Source organism: Montipora foliosa, chromosome 4, assembly GCF_036669935.1.
Source record: "Montipora foliosa isolate CH-2021 chromosome 4, ASM3666993v2, whole genome shotgun sequence".
NCBI lineage: Eukaryota > Metazoa > Cnidaria > Anthozoa > Scleractinia > Acroporidae > Montipora > Montipora foliosa.
In genome coordinates this window covers 27,549,504-27,557,003 of record NC_090872.1, presented here as the reverse complement: position 1 = coordinate 27,557,003, position 7,500 = coordinate 27,549,504, and the positions used below count along the sequence as shown (strand labels likewise).

General features: G+C 38.8%; 1 protein-coding gene across 5 annotated transcripts in view; it reads right to left on the bottom strand.

The window, feature by feature from the left end:
- Positions 1 to 7,500, bottom strand: part of LOC138000490 (von Willebrand factor D and EGF domain-containing protein-like) — a 166,008-nt gene that overhangs the window by 66,582 nt on the left and 91,926 nt on the right. The gene's annotated exons all lie outside the window — the stretch shown is intronic.

Here is a 7,500-nt window from a genome sequence, read left to right as displayed (position 1 = left end):
TGTATCCTTGTGTCTCCTTAGTTATTAAACGCCAGTATGTCATGTTTGAATAGTAGCAAAGTGTATGTAAATAACAAAGGCTCTGCCTACCTACGTGTCACGAAATTTCTTTTTTCTCGCTTTTACATTACTTATGTATAGTCTCCGTTGTTTTTTTATTTTAATTATTATTTTTTTTATTTTTCATCATTCTTCCTGTTCTCTTCACAACTTCCATAGTTCAGTGTTATGTTGTTAATTATTCGTATTTCATAACGGTGTTAATGAACTAGTGTTGTTGTACCATTTCTATTAAAAAAAGGTCTTACGTTGTAAGCTTAATTAATGTACAGTAATAGTATAAATTCTTGTAAACTTAAGATACGGGTTGGTTGGGCAGAAAGTTTGCATGCATGCTCATGCGGTCAGATTGAGAGAGACGCGAGAACTTAGAAGGAACTAAGAGCCAGTGGAGAAGTAGGCACTGAGATATAGAGAAGTCGACGTGGAAACTGATGTTAGTCTGTTGGAAAACTGGACTGCTGGATTTGCTTGTAAAGGACTGAACTGGGTTTGCTAAAAAAGAACTGAACTTATTGACTGTAAATAATAGAGTAAAGCAATTAGTAAATTTAGTATTATAGTTTAAGTTCAGTTTGAAAATAGATAATTATTTAGTTAAGTATCTTAAGATTTATTATACTAGTTTAATTAACTCTTTTTTGGTTAGTTCGCTTTTCTTGTTTTAAATCCTGCAATTATATATTCTTAAGTTCCTTAGGTCATTTTCGGTTAATTATATATATTTTATTTTAACCCCGTTATTGCTTCTTTTATGCTGTGTGGCGGGTATGTGGGACTGGGTGTGAAGTATGTTGTTTTACTTTTAGTTTTCTCCTGTTCCCTCCTTGCAATCTTGCGAGACCCAGGGCTACTCAATAAATTCCTAAGTTGTTAAATGCTGGTAAGCAAAATACCATAGAGTCTTCGGAGTCCAAGGGCAATAATCATAATTTTTAAAAGACCAAAGGTCTTCTTGCCCCGTTGATACAGGGCCTCAACTGTAATCATAAATAATAATAATAATAATTATGATTAGCATTCAATGTATTTTATCCTTGCTTTTCAAATAAGTGTTTTGCTGCAAATAATATTGTGCTCATGCGCAATTGAAATCACGCTCTTGTGAGAAAATGGAAGATCGGTTTCCTGAGCTGTCAGAGAACGATTCGACATCTTTAGTTGATTGAAAAAACAGTGAGAATAATAAGAAAGGAAAAAAAGTTGCAGTAAACGTATTTCGAGAGTATCTCAAGGAAAGTAAGGTAGACGAAGAGTCACTCGTGTCATCGACGCGAAGGACAAGTTGGCAAATTATGTACTGAAGAGATCTTATGCTGAAACCAGAAAACAGAATGCAAGCTTTACTCCAAAGCTTCACTTGTCGGGATAAGCTTTGAAAACTGTGAAATTCTTCAGTTTTGTTGATGCTTAGTGTTATTGAACGTTTGACTGTTAGTACAAATATAATTATGCTGAGAAGGAAACCAATTGATTGGTGCCATTACGCGACTCTGCAAGGCAGCGCGCGCTTACGCGGCTTCTCGGAAACAAAAACAAAAAACAAACTTAGGTGATCGAATGATGAAACAATTATTGACCTTGGTTAACGCAAAATATCGTGATTTGTCAGTGTCTCGCAGATCAGTTATTTACCGAAGCAGAAGGCTGTGTCAAATAATTGATCTGCTCGCCACTGACAAATCACGATATTTCGCTCAACCTTGTCCAACAATTGTTAATTATTCCGCGGTCGGTAAACCACGCAAGCCAAGCTACTCCTGTAACTCCCACAAACCTACCTAGAAATATTTCAAATAGCACATATATACGGCCAACCCTGGGTATTCCAGTGACTAAAGTTTTTAAAATAGCTTCCATAAATCTGCCTACTTTGTATAAGTACATTGACCAGCTTAGGGTCTACTTGCTGTCCAAAACAGATTATATACTGGCTGTTAATGAGCCAGCACTGTCCATGATGGTCAAATCAGTGTTCCCGGTTGTACTCTTGAAAGAAACAATATAAGTTAATCTGTTGGGGTGTGGCATTTTACATTAGGGACTTAACAAATTATACGCATCTTAGGGCGCTTTCAATTTGACAGAACCGTCCGGCCAGACCGGGCTTTTGGAAGGAATAACTCTGGAACGTCTTCAAATTAACACACTTCGACGGTGATATAGACTCCTTCAGAAGAATGCGAGGGATTATCATGCACGTTTTCCTTCAAATTGTTTCATTTTATTTGCAAACTGACCGGTCTGGCCGGCCAGTTCCGACAAAAGGAAAGCGCCCTTAATGACCAGCCTGAAGATAATATGGAAGTCACATGATATGTATCCAGGTATCAAAACCAAAAATGTAACCCTTCATTGTGTGAACTTGGTATAGGCCACCTGTGTCCAATGTCGAAATTATAAACCATTTTGATTTTTTTTTGCAAAAACTGGACTCATATCAAACGGAGGTCGATATTATTGGTGATATCAATTGCAAGGTGGGTGAAAAAACACCAGATTGTGATGTATACCAATACAGCCAGTTAACTGATCAACCAACGCGCATAACTCAACACACATCAACTATTATTGATGTGCTTTTAACAAACAAAACAGACAAAATACTGAATAATAAAACTAGTGGCCTTCATAAGTAAACGTATTGAAAGAGTTGTCTTTAACCAACTTGTATTTACAAATATGTAAATAAACATTTGCCAACTGAATGTCAATCTGGCTTTAGACCTATGTTCTCTACTGAAACAGCCTTATGAAAGTCCACAAATGAATGGTACTGGAACACTGGTAGCAATCTAATGAATGGTTGTCATTTTCCTAGATTTGAAAAAGCCTTTGACACCATGGACTATGCCATCCTTTTGGGAAAACTCCCACTCTCTGGAATCAGCGCTCAATCTGTTAACTGGTTTCGGTCTCATTTAACTGACCTAAGGCAGCAAACTTGTATTGATGGAGTAAAATCCGAGTTCTGTAACTGACACAGTGCATCCCACAAAGCTCTATATTGGGACCTTTTTTCACTATTTATATTAATGATTTCCCCTCATTTAATTTGTTTTCAAAACCTAGAATCAATGCCGATGATACTACCCTTACCTCGTCCGCAGAGGACCCGTATATACTTGAATATCGATGAATACAAAATGAATTATGATATGAAATTCATTCCGAGTCAATCATGGCTGAATGCTAACAAATCAGCTTGACAAATTGATTCTAAACGTCAAGAAAACAAAAAAAACATGTTTATCGGGAGCTTGATTGTTTTGTTTGATGGCCAAATATGATCAAACATCATGTTTGGTCACCAAACATTTTACGTTTGACCGGAGCTTAATGCCAAGGCATTTCCTATCCACTTCAGTATTCAAACATTTAAGTAAGACTTTTGCAATGACACACAAAGAATAACTCTACTCACTGGTGTGACACTACTAATATAATAATAGTTGATACTACAACTGCCCCCTCTTTTAAGTATAGTTGTACACATAATGTTTCTTGGGCCCAGGAGAGGAGTGTTCGTTTACAAACGGAACAGCTTTAGCATAAGGCAATTGATGTTAGCGGGGAGAGAACAAATCACTTTATCAGTACTGAATATGAAGAGCGTGTTGCATAGTTTGTTGTCGTTTTAAATGTAAGGAGCAGAGGGTTTGATCATGGCAGATACGCTGGTGTACCAGTCAAAACAGAAACTAAAGGAAACACAAGGTCAATTTTTACAGCAATGTGGCCACCGTTTTTGAAAATGTAACATACAGCAATGGATGTATTTTTCCCGGGATTTTTGTTAGTCTTGAATAAGGTACTGACTAACCACTGCTTTTGCGTGGTTTAATGTCATTGCTTATTTAGATGACCTTGATCTGGATTATGTAATCGCAGATATAGGAATAAATGACCAAGGAAATAATAAGAAATAGGAATAGTTTAAGCGTGTAAAATCTGATCTTCCGAAGGAATGTGAAACGGTGTATTATTACGTGGGATGCCTAAAGCAATCGCTTGAGCGTCGTTTTCATCGTAATCACATATGGTAATTAACCATGTGCTTGTCACGAAGCTCTTGGCTAGATACTGTCACGTCGGACATGCAACACGCATGCCTCTTTTATTTTCACGCGAAAGGTAATTGGAAAAGCTTACACGGACATCCCAGCACGCACACATCACTTCCCTTCTTCGAATTGATGCGTTCTCAGATTGAATTAACGGAAAAAAAGTATCCCTCAAGTGATGTTCGTCTGCTCTAAGAGATAGCAACCAAAGCATCCTTTGAAATAGATTTTGTCGATTAAGCGCAATACAATAGCGATGAACGCGAGAATATTACACCTCTTTCCATTATTTCTGGTTCCCACCATAAATAAATGTAACTAAAATTGCTTTTATTGAATGTGAGATTGATCTATGAACTTGAGCGCAATGTGATTATGGGTAAATCATAAAATAGTATACATCGATTTAGGAGTATTCTACGATTTGCCACTAAGATTTATACCTATTTTACGATTTTACCTTAAGGTGGTGTAGAAATCTCTCTCCGATTCTACGATTTTACCGTAAGATGCTTTTGAAATCATTCTCCGGTTCTCCTATTCTTCCGATTCTACGATTTTACCTGGAGATACTTTTGAATTTATTCTTCCGCTCGAGCATCAAGCTTTAAGAACGAGCATACAGTGTGTTAGAAATATTCTCACGCCCGCTAATGAGGTGCATTTCTCCATTCGAAAACGGGTCGTATCACAAGTACATGATTCGTACGAATCGAACGAATCGACAACGTGAATAAGGGTCTATTATCATACAGCATGTTAGAAATATTCTAAGGCCTGCTAATAAGGTGCATTTCTCCATTCGAGAACTGGTCGTATCATAAGCACACGATTCGTACGAATCGACAACTCAAACTAGGGTCTCACAGCATAGAGCATGTTAGAAATGTTAATGAGATGAATTTCTCCACTAGACAACGGGTCGTCCTACAAATGTACTGCTAGGAAGAATCCACGAATCGAACAGCAACTGCACAGCCTTTTTTTACGACTCGTATCCATTGCCAGAAATTAGGGACAAGATGGCGGTTGCGCGTGCGCACTAAGGCCATAATGGCTACGAATTCGTACAAGAAAATGTATGGAGATAAGGAAACTTGTTCAAATATATCGATTATGAGCTTACAGATCTTCGGTGCCCGACTCGAAACATGTTAAGTGCTGTGTAACCTTCGCATCTGGGTTAAAAATGGCTAATTAGAAGTAGGTTTACTTACTTCCATAATTAAGTCGGACGTGTTGTGTCGGAATAAGCTCCGTCTATTTTGCGACTTTTCTCTCCTATCATGACCTCTATGGCCTTACGACTATCCATAGTTATTGTTATCATTGTGCTGAATATTCTGGACAATTCAACCAACAAGAAGCACTCGCAAGAGCCGTTAAATACGATTATTGAACTTCATGGCGAGTTGGAGTTCAAGACGAAACTATTCAAAGTTATTCATCCAAGGAGGGCTACATTTGCATTTAGTGAACAAAGGATAACACTCACAAACAATGCTGAGTGCAGTGGTGCGAATTATTCTCTAGCAGAGAGAATCTTTGCCTGCAAGACCGAAGCTTTACGACAATCCATAGCCATTGTTATCATGCTGAATACTCTGGACAGCTCAACCAACAAGGAATACTTGCAGGAGCAGTTAAATACGATCATTGAAGTTCATGGCGAGTTGGAGTTCAAGACGAAATTATTTAAAGTCATTCATCCAAGGAGCCCTACATTAGCATTTAGGATAACACTTACAAACAATATCGAGTGCAGTGGTGCAAATTATTCTCTAATAGAGAGAATCTTTGCCTGCAAAAGCGACGTTTTGAGAAACCAAACAACTAGATCCAATTTTTCCGGGCTCAAAAACTTGTACTCGTTCTATTACAATGTTTGTGACTATGCTTTCGTTGTTGGACAAAACAATCTAAAATACTACCACAGGAAGCCCAAGCGATCCAAGGGTAGATGCTTATGTATCCCAATTCATGCGCTACACAGCAGTTATTATTGAGAGGAGGGGATATTTGCACTAATCCAGGTCCATCGTCTAAACAGCCAACACGCAAATGTGAACAATGCGAGAAAACCATTAGGAAAAATCAGAAATGTGTAACCTGCAATGTGTGCTTTGGAATGAATCATGTGAAGTGTGCTGGATTAAAGCATGTGACACATGGACTAGACTGGACGTGTGGTGGATGCGTGCTTTCTATACTTCCGTTCAGTGCGTGTTCCAGTGAAGAAATAGTGGGAGATCATGAACTTGCGGAGCCTTCTGAAGATGAGGAAACTACTCAGAACATAATTAGAATTCTAAGAGAGAAATCAAAAGACCTACGACTCATGCACTTAAATACCCAGTGCATGACCCCTACATTCAACGAGTTCCTTCTAACAGTCAAACAATATCCAATGGACATTATAACACTCAGCGAGACATGGCTCAAGGATAACCCTGCGCTTTTGGAGTATGTGTCTGTGCCTGGTTATTCATCAGTTTTTAGGAATCGGGAGCTTATTAAAGGTGGTGGCGTTGGAGCATACATCCATGAGTCAATAAATTTCAAACGTCGCATTGATATTGAGAAGCGTTCTCCTGACCTAGAGCATTTATGGCTGGAGGTGCCTGGGCGCAACAGACATAGTAAAGTTCTTATTGGAATCATGTACAGATCTACACGTATTTTAAGTGACACTGACTGGTTAGAGCGGATGGACGCTCTCTTGGGGAACATCACGGCGAACTGGGACGGCTTATTAGTCGTAACGGGCGACGTCAACATTGACATGTTGAAACCAAGTAATATTCTAACACGGAAATATCAAGCAATGTTGGATGTTTTTGGACTCCACCAGATGGTGTCAAAGCCTACTCGTGTGACCCGCACATCAAAAACACTGTTGGATCATATTGTTACTAATTACCCGCGGACTTTCACTTTTACTGATGTTATACCTTGCTCAACAGTGGCAGATCATGACGCTCCGTTCGCATGTATTAATGTTAGAATTCCTCGATTTAAACCTCGATTTAAATACATTCGAAATGAAAAGAATCTAAGCGAACGTGCATTTCAGGAAGACTTTTCTTCGCTTCCCTTAGATGTGGTGTACGGATTGGATTGTGCGGATGACATGGTAGACGCCATGAACTCGCTCATCAGGGATTGTATTGATCGTCATGCCCCATTAAGAAAAACAAAGGTTACTCGCCCTCCAAGCGCCCTGGTTACAGACGGATGAGATTCGCCTGTTACAATCAGAAAGAGATCACCTGAGGAAGCAAGCGCATGAGAATGGAAGCGAAGCGTCATGGAATGCCTTCAGGGAGGTCCGTAACAAAATTAAAAGTGTCGTTAATAAGGCAAGAAGATCATTTTT